The sequence below is a fragment of the Arabidopsis thaliana genome, chromosome 5 (assembly GCF_000001735.4).
Source record: "Arabidopsis thaliana chromosome 5, partial sequence".
NCBI lineage: Eukaryota > Viridiplantae > Streptophyta > Magnoliopsida > Brassicales > Brassicaceae > Arabidopsis > Arabidopsis thaliana.
Window position 1 is genome coordinate 12,944,995 of NC_003076.8, and position 16,584 is coordinate 12,961,578.

The following is a 16,584-nucleotide window of genomic DNA, read 5'->3' on the forward strand; positions in this document are numbered from 1 at the left end:
CAACAATGGAGATAAGGAGAAATTTTGGAGCACAAACTAAGGAAATGGAAGCTAAGGACGATTTTGGATTAAAAAATCAGAGAGAGTGTCGATCGACACCAGTTTTGGTCCATCAAAGTCCATGACGCTTTCAAGTTTACAGAAAAGGAAATTTACCCCAGAAAACTTCCCTCTTTGCATTATTAGTCCCTCGACGTTTTATAGGGTCTTTATTTTATTTTTAGACCTAAGTTTCATATTATCAAGCTTTTTGCAAAACCATGTTACTGAGAGACAGAAGCTATTCATCGAGCGTTTTTAGAGATTCATTCAGTTCTTAATACAGCGAAGAGATCCCTTCTTTCCCTTATCTTATTTGCTGTGTTTATGCTTTCTTATTCAATCATGTTGTTTGTTACAATCAATATGTCTGAGTAAACTGCTCGTTAGGAATAGGGTTTCTCATTAGGGATCCATATGGTTAGTAGTCGCCCCCTCTGCTAGGTTATCTCTAGAATTCTTCATCTTTATTATGTTTAATGCTAGATCTAGAGTAATTAACTAGGTCTTGAATCCAGACAATAGATATGCCCACCATAGGTATCTGTAGTTGGATCTATTATTTGATGAGCTTGGTTTATAAGTATGTAGTAAGAATCGGTCTATCTACTTAGGTTAATAATCTCTTGGCTTCTCTGGTTATTCTTAGCTATAGAAATAGGGAATTTCGCGGAACACCACTGGTTATTCCATAATTAGAGTTTGAGTTTAAGAATGGTTTGATAACAACCTAGCTTTCATTAGATTTACTAACCAATAGTTTCCTGAGAATACCCTGTTCCTAGCCTTTTATTTAATCGTTTACACACAATCTATCTTCTATTTTCTTACTTTGTTCTCATTTTATTTCATTCATACCCTGCTAGCTTAATCTTGACATTGAACTCATTGTTTGAATAAAAGAATTTTGGGGAAATCGATCCTTAAATACTGCAATTGATCTCTTATTTGAGTGAGTAGTTCTTAGGGTAATTTGAACCGTATCAATAGCATTAGCAGTAGTATAGTCCTTAAGATTTTGAACTGCTTTTCCTAGAAGTTGTTGAGGATGCTTCGGAGCAGAGGTCGATACGAACTGACTCTCCACATACTTGACTTTGGAATTCAGAGCTTCAAACTTGACATTTAGATCGTTGTAAGAACAATCTATCTTGTTGTTTAGTCCAGCTATCTTCTTGTCAAAAGTCATACCGCTGGTAGCTTGTCCTTGAATGATTTGTTGAATAAGTTGCTTAATTTCAGGATCATGTGGTGCTGGGGCTTGTTGTGGTTGTTGAGTGAACCCTGGTGGTGGATTCTGCTGTTGGTATCCCCCATTGAACTGTTGTTTTGGGACATAACCTTGGTTATACTGAACAAATGGCTTAGACTGATTCTGTTGTGGTGGATACACTTGATCTTGTAGTTGTTGTAACCCTTGTTGAACCCTCTTGGTTTTGAATATAGCAGAGCTCTTCAGTTTGATCATTTCCCCCTTCTTGCATTTGGAAGTGTTCTTCATAAGTGATGTAGTATATCTGCTTCTACTGAGCCAGCAACAGCTTGTCTATATTTCATTCAGAGCCTTTATATCTTTGCTTTGTTTATCCTCACTGCCTCCAGTTCCTCTCACTGAGCGATCATAGTCTTCATTGTAGCACCCATCAGATTGTGCTAGATTTTTGACTAACTCCCATCCTTTTGCTACATCCTTGTTCAAGAAGTATCCATTTGAGGCAGTGTCGAGTAGCATTCTGATCTTTGGTAAAGCTCCTCTGTAGAGTGTTCTCAAAAATGAAGATTTCTTGAAACCGTGATGGGGGCACTGCGTGGTGTAGCTTTTAAACCTCTCCCAAGCTTCATAGAAAGTTTCATTATTTTCCTGTGTGAAGCCTGAGATCTCGTTCCTTAATTTAGCTGTGCGAGCATTAGAAAAGAACTTGGCAAGAAAAGCTTTCTTACAATCATCCCATGAGTTGATGGAGTCTGGGGACAGAGTCTTCTCCCAATGGTGTGCCTTGTCTCCCAAAGAGAAGGGAAATAGTCTGAGCTTAAACATATCTTTAGTGACACCATTGATCTTGGTAAGGCCACATAGCCTATCAAAGCTATCAAGATGGTCCAGGGGATTTTCCATGGGCAAACCATGAAATTTGTTTCCTTGAATCATGGAGATGAGACCACTCTTGATTTCAAAGTTGTTTTTCTGAACTGGTGGTGGCACTATCCCTTGTCTTTGGTGATGATTTCTTGGAGCATCACCAGCACCAGTGTTTTTTGGTTGTTCAACATTAGGCGGGTCTTGAATATCAGCTGGTCTGTTCTGTTGATCCATAGCAGCTGGTCTTTTTCTAATCACATGCTGCCTTTGCTTTGCTTTCTTGTAACTCACGAGCTATTTTGTCAATTCTGTCTTTGAAGGTATTAGGTGTGCAGAACCTTTGGACCGAGTTTGCATGCACAAAGATTAGTACCTATACCACAAAAACAAGTAGACGAAAATATGAGGTAGTAACTTGATAAATGTAAAAGAACTTGATCTTAAGTTTTTGTGATATCTTGAATGTAACAATGCAACAATGAATTGGCAACGGCGCTAAATTAATAAGTAGATTATTACGCCTACTTATGTACTGAAGTGAGGTTCAGTTGAATTCCCCTTAAACACTAACATGTCGATGCAGCTATAGGGGGTGTCAATCTACTCCACTGTTATTGCTAGCAATCAAGATGTATACAGAAGCAACTAAGTCAAGTCAGGTTATAGTGATGGTGGATTTCTAGTAACAATCCTAAATCAGGATTCAAACAACAAAAATCAGAACTTTAAGAACCCTACTCGATCATTGGATCGAGTAGAACCAACAAGTGACAAATTTAAGAACTAAAATGCAATCAACAGGTTGCACAGATAACAAGTGAATAAAAGTGCAATAAGGGGGTGAATACAAATAAATCTAAGAAAAATAGAAATCCTAAGGATGGATTCATTGATAAGGGCAACTCTAGGGTTTATCAGGTGGCTAACAGGCGAAAGGCAGATACCCTAGACGATAGATTCAAAACAAGGTCAATCCACTCTCGTGACAGAGACCCTCATAACTCTACCACTTCCTAATCTCAACTCTCGTTGATGAAACATAGCAGAGCAGGCTTTAAGCAACAATCTGCCAAAATCAATAAGCAGTCTAAACATCCAATCTTTTAGGCTCGAATCTACAAATCTCTGGGATTCGTAGATCAGACATCCATTTGAACGTCTTTTGGACGCTGGATACCTATGGTTGAATTTCCACATCAACAAGCGTTTCTCGAGACCCTTCGAGGTAGACAGCTCCATCTTCAACCTGTCGATCTCCACTTGAAATTGTAGCTTGGTTAAAATCATTCCACCATTAAAAAAAAAAAAACAACAGAAGTATACCTGGAACGAAGCCTCACGCTCCTTACCTGACTTCCCAGTCGCCTTCAGTTCCTGGATGAGGGTCTTCCCTTCTTCGAGCTCACTCGCCGGAGAAACCTTGCTAAGACGTTGCTCGTAAAAAGCAACCAGCTTGTTCGTTGCAACAATCGCCTGTTGAAAACGAAACGGATATTATAACTAGCACAAAAAGTGGAATTGGCAAGAAACGGTAATCGATTGTTACATGGGCCTCCTTCACCATCATATCAGCATAGGCCGCCTTTGCCATGTTCTTCACACTAGGGACCTGGTAGTTCAGCCCTTTGATATGGCAGAGCAGATTCGCCAGCCCAGCTTCATCCTCAATGATCGGATGAACACGATCATGAGTGTCAGACCAGTGGAAAGGTTCGCTGCCCGCGGACCCTCCACCCGAGTTGGAAGTCGGCCTCACCTCTTGAGAGCGAGTCAGGACTTGAGAAGCAGATCTACCCCCACCTCTTGATCCTCGACCTCCGCCTTGGGATTGTCCCGAGGATCACCTGTGCACAGACACAGAAACTTCCGGGCTAGAAGCCATGAGTTCCACCCTCGCTTCTCCTGGAGGAGCGACCTCCTAGTCAATTATGACCAGGTCAGCCGCAGGGCGCACCTCCAGCAAGATTCGAGCTCTCTTTGGAGAGGACGGTGCATCATCAGCTATGGCAACCTCAGATGGTCCAGAGACCTGAGCGACCCTTTGATTACCATCTGCCCGCCCTCTGTTTCCAAGAGAATGACTTCCTTGGTTTTTACTACAATCAACCAAGAGGGAACGACGTTATTAACAGTACAAGCGCTTCAAAAACTAGCAATCTATGCTTACTAGACAGGGAAATTAAGGCAGCGGATCTCCATCTGACCCAGGTTAGTGGACCAAGTCCTTATCATCCTCGTCTGGTCGAAGTCACCAACAGAGTGATGGTCCACCAAAAAGAAGAAGTACTTGGCTCGCCAATTCAAATCCCGACAGACCTTCAGGCCACCTAAGATTAGAGATCCGGGATGAGCGCTGATATAGTAGGTTCCAAGGTCACTCCGAGCGTTGGTTTTTCATCTGACAATATTGCAGCAATTCGTGACAACCAAACTCTCTGTTCATTTCCCCAGGTCGGGTGAACAACGCTAATACGTGGCGTACAAAATTTGAGCACATCCGAGGAAAAGCGAGTCCGAGGCAGTAAAACATCTCGAGGATACACGCTGGAATCAGAAAGAATAACCTATATTTCTCAAAGAAGTTGGCATAGGCGCAACACCATCCCTTTGAGACATTCTCAAGTGAGAGCGGCGACCTTGGGAGGATCATATTTACCTATGTCGGACTTGGCATCTCCTCCGCAGGTGGATTAGGGTATTAGGCGTCATCGGTGAGCTTCCCTTCTTCTTCTTAGGAGCGCTCTTCTTCTTAGGTCGATTGGCCTTAGACGATGGCCTCCGGATTTGGCCCGCTCCGCCTAGGGTTCCAACATCGTCTAGTTCCAGTCGTGAAAATGCCGCCTACTTCGATTCTAATGAGCTTTCATTATCACCGTAGCTGTGGTTGCTCTTGTTCTGGGAATCTTCGAGTTCACTCATCTCTTGATTTCGAATAAGAAAAACGATGGAGGTGAAAAAAGGAATAGAAAAGCAGATCGAAGAGAGAAACAGGAGAGAAACGTGAAGGAGATGGCGGAAGAAAGATAAAAATTCCTATCTCTAAAACCAAAAATTAAACGCAGTAAATAATGGGGAAGAGAGAAGTTACCTTGGGAGTTGTGTGAGTTGATGTGAAACTAAGTTGAGACGTGGGAAGTTATTTAAAGAGCCATCATCACCACGATTTTTGAAATTGTAGAGATCTCTTTCCCGTGCCGAATCTGAGCCGTTAGATGAGGTGCAATGAAAGGACGTGTCATCTCGATCGTCCATGTCAGCAGCGATCCACCTTGCGTATCTACTCGATATCTTTTGGTTTAGGAAATCTGAATCTTAACCGTTTTATTGAGCTTTTCCTCAAACCCGACTAATCTTATGGTGTTTATCACCTTATCAACATTATCTCCTCTCAATGAGTTCACCTACTCACTCAATGGGCTGGGGGGCAAATGTTGGAGCTGGATTTCCCTCCAAGGATCCACCTGCAAAAATACTAGGCTAGCCCACAAGCCCAGCAAGACCTTCAAGTAGAGAACCTGCACAACTCCAGAGCCTATGTACGAATTAAGTATTTGGGCCTTATGAGCTCGATCATCTGACGAAGAGAGATATGCGGATAACAGCTTTGGAACTGACAAAGAGATATTCGCAGAGCAGCCCTGATATCTCGGAGCTAATCTTCCGAATATCCAGGAGAATCCCCGCGGATCTCGGATGGAGCTGCCCACGTTCGCAAGTCGATATAAGGAAGCAAGGACGACTTGGAAAGGACACATTCATTCAGCTAGATATTCACATTTTATTACTGGACACTTGTAGTCTCATTCTACATTATAAAAGCTCTACTATTATCAATACAAAAGTCCACTCATTCTTAGCAATATAAATCTCAAAGTTCTTCTGAAGATCTAGCCCTCCTTTCTCATAAACTTCGTAACTAATCTCTTGTGTGGATTTCAGAACCCACAGTACTTAAGCTTCACAATCGACGACCGCGACTATGTCATGACAATCAAGACGCTGGAAAACATGTTTGGGCTTCCCAGTGACACGGGAACAAAACCGAGGTTCGTACGAGATGAATTCAAAGCTTTGTGGAACACGATCGGAGACACCACCAACTTCAACTATGCTAGGTCCAAGAGCAAATCCATCTACAATCCCGCCATTCGCTACTTCCAGAGAGCCTAAGCCAATGTCCCTTACGCTAGGGAGATATCCGCCAGTGTGACGAACCAAGACATTGGAGACGTTGGACCTGGCACTGATGAGTTTCCTCCGCTACACCAAGGACGAGAAAACAATGAAAGGAGATGTCAATGACACACCCCCGTCAATGTATCTCCTTAATCACCTATGCAGCTACAGAGGGTGGGCGCATGCCAATGACAAGAAGAGAGCAAAAGGAGCCCTTTGCATTGGAGGAGTGGTTACACCAATCTTCATATCGTGTGAAGTCCGCATACGATCACGCCTAACTGAACCAAGATGGATGCATATCGCCCATCTAAAGCTTACCCATGTGATTGAGCATTAAGTCTATGACGAGAGATACGCCTTCAAGTACGATCACCCGTCAACGGAGAAGCGACTATTCTTCTCCCCTTCAGTGAAATGACAACCATCACGGTGAGAGGCAACATCGACTTCTCGCCACAACAAGAAATCCTCCATGCTATGATTGGAGGATCTTCATCTCAACACGTTGAAGAAGTAAAAGGTCAGACTGACAATGAGGAGATCAACTGGGAAAACAATAACATTAGCCGGTTCCACTTCGAAGAATACAAGCCCCCTTCACGAGAAAGCTAGAGTCTCGCTGAAACACACTGGAAGCTAAGTCTAGTCCAAAGGTGGTGCAAGTTTCAAGATAAGGTCATCCATGGGTGTTTCAAAGCCATTGAGAACATGTAGAAGGCACTCAGCTGCACAACATCCACTAGTGTAATCACTAGAGACAATCTGCGAGAAGACCTGCCATCCATGCGTCATGACACTGCCCCGCCAAGGCAATCTGCTTATCAACAGAGAGAACGAGTTGCCACGCAAGAAACCGCATGACACTCGTCTCAAGACGTAAGGGAGAAGAAAAGAAGGAACAACGCTCGGATGGTCCGCTCATCAAGCAAAGACCAGATAATGTCGGGCCGGAGAACACACGAACGTCGTGCTCCACAACCTGCTGGGATTGCGATCGAGCACAATGACGAGGAGATGGTGGAGCCGCATCAAGAATCGGTCATGCATGCGGAGTACACTCAAGCAGATATGGATGACTACATCTCGAGGACATTCTACTGAGGTAACACACGAAAACCCTTTGTAAATACCGCTTTTGTTTTTGTTTTTGTGTTTATTTTCAATTCTTTCACAAATTTTGATTACACAAGGGACTGTGTAATTTAAGTTTGGGGGAGGGTTCAAGACCTATTTGACTTATTTTTTTTGTGAATATCATTTGAGTCTGCATATCATCTAAGTCATAGAAAAAAAATTAAAATTTTTCTGAAAATGAATTCTACAAAAAGAGAGTGATCATACAGTTGCATTACATTTAGGATCGAGTCTAGAGTGTTCCATATAGGATTGTTGCATATGCATAGGGGATAATAAGGAGATAATCATGTAAGCATGATGATTCACTAAATGAGTTATTAGTTGTTTGATGCATTTGATAGACTTTGAAGTAAAACCGAACCATGTTCTATAGAAACCACTTGATGCATGTCATGACACCTTTTCCTGTCAATTTGAACTTGAATCTGACCTGTAATTATCATGTTTGCATCGTTTTTTAACTCATGGATAGAATACATACTTGGATTTTCTTTCACTTATTCACCACTCTTGTTAATCCAAGTGTAGCTGCTTTTGTTATTGGAGTAGTTCCCCCACCCTTAAACAACCCTTCTTTCAAGCCATGTTATTTTGTGAGAGCATTTGAGGCCTATTTTCAAGATTGATCTTGGTAGAACGTGTTAGGTTTGAGCCGACAAGAGTAATATCTCATGTTGTTCCTATCCGCGTTTTCGGACTTGGTAGGACTAGGTGGGAACTTATTCAGGGAAAGAGATTGAGTGTGAAAAGCAAAATAAAAAATATGGGTTAGAGTCTATAGGAGAAGGAAGTTGAAAATCATATCGAAGTCTAATGAATGTTTGGAAAGCATATAATCGATAAGATATGCTCTAAAAAAAAGAAGATGACAATAAAAACAAAAAAGAAAAAAAATTATAAGAGCCATAAGAGTTTAAGAAAAACCCAATTCACTAGACGAGACTCATAGAATATAAGAAAAGCTTCTCCTTAAGAACAAGAGCCAAAGAAAAGAAAGGATACATTGATCAAAGGAAAAAAATCGAAATATGCCTTTAGTGCAAAAGGGTAGACTTAGGATCATCATTGAGTTTAGAGATAGGACCATCTACTTGTTATTCACGGTTTATGTCATTGGGTAGATGGGGTGCTGATCTTGAATGCATAGGTTGGCACTTACCTTTAGCATTCTTCTAAAGCTCAATCCTTTTTCATTGAGAGTCACTTGGTATTAAAAATCTGAAACACCTTAAAAGGACCATCTTATCTAATTACCTGTCCTTAGCCAAATGAGTTCACTAGCGATGCATATCTTGATTCATGTTTTTGAATATAATGAATTGACTATTGTGATCTCTTTAGCTTGAAATAGGCGCTGGAGTCTGTCTGAGTATGTAAAAGATGTGGTGGATAGGATAAGAAAGAAACCTTCTACATCAGCTAATTCTTCTTCCACGAGGGACTCAAATAAAGGAGGAAGCAACCACTGGTACCATTTTCACACAACGGAGCCGACTTACTTAAGTTACTTCGTCACTTTAACGTACTTTTTTTCTTACTCTATCATAGGCCTTCGTCGGGCTGGCTTTCATGCTTTGCCCTAGCCACCGCTATCCTTGGGAAACCAAAAGATTGCAGAATGGAGGAAACTATTGCGAATGAGCTAAAGAAGAAGATATGGAAAGACTGACCGCAATTGAAGAAATGACCTTAAATCTTTGTGTACTGACTCCGAATCGAATTTCGCGGATAACCCCAATTTTGGTTTAATAGTACATCCTAATAGGGGACAAATGTTAAAGGAATTGGTTGATCTTGACGCTTTGTGCAATTGAGTGTAGGTTTGGATCATAACAGGGCAGGACTAAATTTTATAAGTAGAAGTCGACCTCGCATCTTATAACTATTAGCTTGTATATTGATCTTAATTGCCATATCTCATGCTTTGGTGCTGAGTCCCCAATTTCAAACCTCTCTTTCCGCTTATGTCTTCTTGTTTGCTTGAGGGCAAGCAAAGACTAAGTTTGGGGGATTTGATATGTCTATAATATGTATGACTTAGGCATTCATTCTTCACCACTTTGTCATTGTTTCATCCACATTTCATCTCATTAGTAGTCGTTTTAGCGTGTTTTGCATATTTAGGACGGTTTTGTATTAGGATTGCATGTGCATTGTAGGTTTGGTTGTTTTCATGTACTTTGGATGCTTTTGGAGTTTAAACATAGGAGAAACAGAACCAAAAGTCAGAATGGTCAATGACGCCTTCAACCAAAGTACTCGATCGCAACCTTAGAGCCCTGCTAGGGCAAATCACTTAATCGCAACCCCGGAGAAGGCAACGGCTCAGTTTTACTAAGCCGGAGGAATCACCCATCCTATACCACTCGATCACCACTCGACCACCATGAATACTGAAAAAATCACTCGATCACCACCTCATGACATCCACTCGATCGCACCAATCGATCACATGGTCGCTGGACAACTCCATCTCGTCTTCACTAAAACCACTCGATCGCAAGGCAGAGTCTCTGAAGCCCAGTTTGATCAATGACATACCAGGAAGGCCCATTTCAGCCCATCAGATGCTAACGACATACTCGATCGCATGGTCCCCACGTGAAGATTTGTTATCTATCTAGTTTCCTTAATTGTTACAGGTTTTTGCTTATATAAACAGCCTCTAAGGGTTTTTCCTAGGGCATCCATTATATATCAATTTCGTAATTCTCGTAGCCATAGTGTTTTTCATGTGTCTTTGTATTCACTTTCAAGTATTTAATATTTCAGTTTTCGTTTCATCCTTTATCATTTCTGTTATCATGTTTTCAATCACTGCTTTGCTATTGTCTTTGATTATGTATGAGTAGTGAACTGTATTTCTAAGGATTGGATAGAGTAGTTGTGGTTTTCTTGGTCGCTTTGAGGGTTGAGTTTAGAATATTAGAGTCCCTTCTGGATTAGTTGTATTTACTGCTTATAACCTTTCTGATCAACTAGAATCCGATCCTAGACGTTCCAACGCTCACAAGGCGTTTAATGGAACGTTGGATCTACTAATTCCAGTGATAATCGTCTATATCCCAAGGGATTGGCCGTTTAGAGCAGTTATTGGCTTTAACAGTCGATTCTTATTGCCTGCTTAGTTAGAGATCGCTAATTGGAATTAGGTCTGTGTCTAGCTCTACATGAGGATTTCTATCACGAGAGTGAATTAATCTGTTGTTGAACCTGTTGTCTAGCGATAGCTTCTGTGAAGTTTTGTCAACCGCCTGAATAAGTTAAGGACACCACGCTATTCGATTACCCCATCCTTAGGAATCGTTTATCCATTTGATTGCCTATTATCTTATTTGCTTTGCTATTCATTTGCATGTCATTGCAATTTCATATTTTAGTTTCATTTCATTTCTGTTATTAGACTTTAGGACTGTTACAAACAACCAAATCTCTGCTTGGCTTAACTTAGTACATTCAAATCATATCTCATATGTTTGCATAACACCGGATTAGATTAACAACCTAAAATACTACAACGTCATGATTAGTGTTTTAGAAGTTAATTGACTAAAATCTTCTTATCACCTTTCCTCTTCCCGAAGCCCTAATTCGTTATCTTGAGGCCCTCGGAATCGCCCTACCTTAGTTAACCCCCAACCTTCTCAGAACCATTCTGGGAATAATAACCGTCGCGGCGCAGGAAGGATACATCATTGGGGTTCCCGAATTAAATGAGTTCCTCAGTGTAAGAAGTTCGTCGAAGAAGACGGGCTACTTCTCGGCGTACCCAAACGCCAACAAGAATCTCATTTCGCACCTCCCCAACAAAGATGAGAACTGGCATCAAAGTTCTTGATTAAGAAAACGCTTGCTTCGATCGGAAACCTTTCCGAATTGCTCTCATCAAAGTGGTCATCTAAGCCTAGTAGATATTAGTGCATATATGTTTCGTTTTTAGCTAACCACTTTTTTGTACTAACTCCAGATGTTATTTCATTTCGCAACTCCTCCGGCTTAAACTTTCCCGACCGAAGAATTTGTTGAATTCTTCAAGATAGTAATCGAAAGGGAGACCCTCTGGAACTCCTTCACCCTTGATCGATTCATCGAAGCCAATCACAAGCTTATGATGAGTCCCCCCGAACAATTCCATCATCTCCACCCTGCCTCCCTCAACCATAGGCATGTCAGCCCGGGCCATTATCGCCAAGCGTAGGATCCTGTCCAAGCCAATGGTTGAGGCATGTGAAGAAAATAAAGAGTTTCTTGCAAATGCTGTTGACAAGAAAGACTACAGCCAGACCCTTTTAGTCGACGATGGCAGCACTGAGGGTGCCAAATCCGGAGACGCTTACAAGCCGATGCCCCGTCGTGAGCACCATGGAGGCCACTCTCCACAAAGACACTGGTCACCTCGGCGTGACTCTCGTCGATCCTCTTCTCGAAGTGGACAGAGCAATGAAATGCTTGAGTAACTCTTCCAGAAGAAATGGGGCAGATCATCCCGAGGTAAATGACTCTACGCCCCCTTTTACCATTCTATTACACTACAAGAAAACACTGGCAAAACCAACAGATTTAGTAACGAACTCATATCCGTCGGTTTTTACTGACATAAAACAGACGGAATAACGACGAAATTAGTTTCATATGTGAGTTTGTCGGGAGTTATTCAAAACTACCGACGGAATAGCGATGGATTACTGGAATCGGATTGCCGGGCCAATGAGATGATCTATTGGAGACAAGATGAAAACCGCAAAAGATGTCGATTATGTCGCAAACCGCGATATCAAGAAACGAGTGGTAGAGTTCCTGTTCCATATAAGCGGATGTGGTATTTACCGTTAGGGGATAGGTTGAAGAGGTTATATCAATCCGATCGAACGGCCGGGCCAATGAGATGGCATGTAGAGCATAGTAGAGGAGAAGAAATTACTCATCCTTCAGAGGCAGAAGCATGGAGACATTTTCAATCTGTTTATCCGGATTTTGCGTTTGAGCCACGCAACGTCTACCTCGGATTATCTACAGATGGTTTCAACCCATTTGGGAAGCATGGAAGACAATATTCATTATGGCCAGTAATTGTAAAACCTTACAACTTACCGCCAACTTTGTGTATGCGTCGAGAGTTTCTATTCCTCTCTATTCTTGTTCCCGGTCCCGAACATCCTAAGAGATCGCTTGATGTGTTTCTTTATCCATTAATTTATGAGTTGCAAATGTTATGGAACCAAGGAGTTAAAGCGTATGATGTTTCATTGCAGCAGAACTTTCAGATGCGCGCTGTCCTTTTGTGGACCATTAGCGATTTTCCAGCATATGGAATGTTATCTGGATGGTCAACTCATGGAAGGTTATCGTGTTATTATTGTCAAGATAACACTGATGCATTCCAACTTAAGCACGGACGAACGACGTGTTGGTTTGATTGTCATCGAAGATTTCTCCCGAAAGATCATCCATATCGTAGGGCCAACTCGTTATTTAAGAAGAACAAGAAAGTCTTTGATGACTCTCCTCCTGAGTTAGACGGTGATTATTGTTTGACTCAGTTACAAGACTTTGGTGCTGAGAGAACTCCCGATTGTGGAGGTAACGGACATGCTCCTTTTGATGGTGTTGGTGAGCATCACAATTGGCATAAGAAGAGTATTTTTTGGGAGTTGCCATATTGGAAAGATCTTTTGTTAAGGCATAATCTTGATGTCATGCAAATTGAGAAGAACTTCTTTGACAACATGATGAACACCATCCTAAACGTCCTAGGAAAGACAAAAGACAATTTAAAGTCTAGACTAGATTTGCCAGAGATTTGCTGTCGTCATGAGCGACACGTAATGGCGAATGGAAAATGTCCAAACTGGTTACATGCAACTTCAAAGCAACGGTTCTTCGAGTGGATTATCCATGATGTTAAATTCCCAGACGGATATGCATCTAATTTGCGTAATTGTGTTGATACTAGAGAAGGGAAGTTTATTGGAATGAAGAGTCATGATTGTCATGTTGTGATGCAGCACCTTCTCCCATTTGCCTTTGCACATCTTTTACCGGAAAGCGTCCACAAAGCAATTGCAAGTACATTTAAATATTTTAATTTAATAATTAATTACTCATACTTTTGATTTATTTATGTGTTACATTTTATAAATAATATTATAAAGTAATATATTAATTTTTAAAAAATTAATTTTATATATTAAAATGCAGGTGTTGGCGCATTCTTCCGTGATCTATGCACGAGGTCACTTACAGTGGATGGTATTCGTAATTTGGAAAACAATATACCGATTATTCTCTACAATTTTGAGAAGATATTTCCACCGTCTTTCTTTGATGTTATGGAACATCTATCAGTCCACCTCCCACGAGAAGCAGCACTAGGTGGCCCTGTTCAATATCGGTGGATGTATCCTTTTGAGCGTTACATGTTCCATTTAAAGAAAAAGGTGAAAAATTTGAGCAAAGTCGAAGGTTCTATTGTGGCACAAAGCATCAATGAAGAAGCCTCAAATTTTGCCGAATATTACTTCCGTCTGAAGTTCGTACGAAGAAGACGTCCTTCTCGGCATGATGATGGCGGTGAGAGATCAACGTATCCGGTATATGTCCCAAACTTGTTTACAGAAATCGGACGAGTGAGTGGAAAAGGTAAAAAACGGAAGCTATTAGAGCAAGGCATGCTCACTTGCTCATGTACATTCTCACCAATTGCGATGATATTCGAGAATATGAAAGGTATATAGTACATAATATTATATATGTGTTCATAATAATTTCTATTTTCTACCAAATTAATGATTTTTTTTTTTTATGATAGGATTTACATGGGTGTAATACGTTTTTACTATCCAGACTACACAGAAGATCAACTTAATCTCCTTAAACAAAGAGATTTTCCATCTTGGCTGAAATATTACGTTAGTGTCACATATTTCGTTTTGTTAATTCAAAATAATTAATAAATTTATTAATTGTTAACAAGTATGGTTTGTATTCTATTATAGGTATCCGACGAAGTTGAAAAAGGTCATACATTTCCAACATGGTTACTAGAGTTTGTCAACGGCCCAATATACATTACGACATCGTACCCACAGTATTGCACTAGGGGTTTTGCTTTTAGAATTCGCGAGGATGGAAATACGAGGACGATGGCGGATTACGGTATATCTACTCGTTCCGGTGATGATGGTTACTACGGTGTCCTTTCGGAAATTTTGGAAGTTCGGTATCCGGGTATGATGAACTTGAGGTGCATAGTATTTCTCTGTGATTGGTACGATCCTTATATTAACCGAGGTGTAAAAGTTGACAAATTTGGTGTTATATCGGTAAATCCGAGACAGAGATTACTCAAATACGATTCATTCATCCTTGCATCACAAGCTGACCAAGTATGCTCATCATTCTCTATTTTTATAACAAATAATTTCAATATATATATATATATATACACTAATAATTGTAATTTTTTTTAGGTGTGTTACATTCGATATCCTCGAATTACGTATAGGGATGACCTTTGGATAACAGTGACGCCTATAAACCCAAGAGGAAAAGTTTATGGAGTTGGTACTAATGATCCTTTACAGTCAAGCGAAAGTTGTAACATTCCCCCGGTCGAACATTCCCTTGGCGTTGACCTTGTTGTTGATTTTACCATGTTCGGGGACGCCACGATTCATTCGGAGTCAGAGGATTCTATTGGGGAAATTGATGATGATTCAGATTCTATATCTTCGGATTATTCATCGGATTCAGAGTAGTTAGTTACTATGTTGTAATTTACTATAAATATGTTTTACTATAATTAATTTATACTTACTAATAAATTACAAAAATTTAATGAAAAATTTATTTATGTTTTTATGTATTTATTTTTTATATATTTAAAAATAAATAGATTCAACTCTATGTAAAAATTGAATAAAACAAAAAAACGGATTAAAAATTTTCGTTCTGTCAGTAATCCGTTGGTTCTTGAAACATAACCGACGGATTACCGACGATACATAAGAATATCGTCGACTACTGTCTTATAAAAATTTATTAACAACTAGAATGTGACCCGTGGTACACCACGGGTTAATTATTTTTTGTTTTATAAATGAAGAAGTTGTTGTGTATAATATGTATTGTTGTTTTTGTTGTTTAATACACCTTTCGGTAAGGTTATATATAGTTTTTATTAAGTCGTAAGTTTATGATATTAATAAGTCTAATATTATTTTATCTTCTAAGACTTGACCCGTGATACACTATAAAATAATATAATATGTTTTATTCATAAAGTTTTGTATCTAAATTATATAATTTAAACTTTCAGTGTTTTTAACTTTGTATTACAATTAGTAACTTTGCATTACAATTAGATATTTAGATGTGTTAAAAAAGATTAACATTAGAGGTATCAAAGAAGATTCACTCTTATTTTAATATACAATAATGTTGATTTTTAAAAAACCAACAAAAAGTATATTTTTCTAACTAAAAATTTAAAATTAAAATTATATTTGTTATGTTACTATTATTTGTTTTGTTTAGTGTTAAAGATTATATATTTGTACTCTGATTGTTAATTCTAAGATTCCACCTTGAAAATATTGGGGAATCCTAAGATAATTTGTAAAGTTTTATTAAAAATATTTGAGGTAATAATCTTTAATTAGTAAATATTGTGTTAAAACTTAATAATCTTTGATTATTGATTTTTTTGTCCATATTTCACCAAACATTTTTATTTAAAAACATATCATTCGAGTGTATTGAAATAATGATTTTATTGTAGAATTTGAGTATATTGTATGTGTATTGTTAGTTTGTTTTAGTTAAAAAAGAAATCAATTTGTTATAGTATAGATTATAATATATGTATCTTTAGTCTTGATGAATTATTTTAATAACAGTGATCAATTGTTTGTCCAAAAAATTGTATTTGTAATGTAAAGGATTTTAAAAATTACATTGTGTATATTAGAAAGCAAAAAAATAATATTTTACTATAATTGACCTTTAGTATATGGTTACATGAACTGGTTTGAGTTTTAACAATCCCTTAAAATTATTTGAAAAAAGTAAACAGAACAAAATAAAATAAAAAAAATATTTGTAGCGAAAAACAAAAGCAAAGTCAAGTAGTTTTGTCCTTCATGTAAAGT

At 39.2% G+C, this 16,584-nt stretch overlaps 4 pseudogenes across 4 annotated transcripts; 2 read left to right on the forward strand and 2 right to left on the reverse strand.

The window, feature by feature from the left end:
• Window positions 1-1,022: 1,022 nt before the first annotated feature.
• Window positions 1,023-2,471, reverse strand: AT5G34707 (annotated as a pseudogene; the record flags this gene model as incomplete). The annotated part of the gene is made up of 1 exon: window positions 1,023-2,471.
• A 709-nt stretch (window positions 2,472-3,180) lies between these two features.
• AT5G34728 lies at window positions 3,181-5,358 on the reverse strand (annotated as a pseudogene; the record flags this gene model as incomplete). The annotated part of the gene is made up of 1 exon: window positions 3,181-5,358.
• Window positions 5,359-6,067: 709 nt separating this feature from the next.
• On the forward strand, window positions 6,068-7,399 carry AT5G34749 (annotated as a pseudogene; the record flags this gene model as incomplete). Its single annotated transcript has 1 exon — window positions 6,068-7,399.
• A 3,326-nt stretch (window positions 7,400-10,725) lies between these two features.
• On the forward strand, window positions 10,726-15,177 carry AT5G34770 (annotated as a pseudogene; the record flags this gene model as incomplete). The annotated part of the gene is made up of 1 exon: window positions 10,726-15,177.
• Between the last annotated feature and the right edge of the window lie 1,407 nt (window positions 15,178-16,584).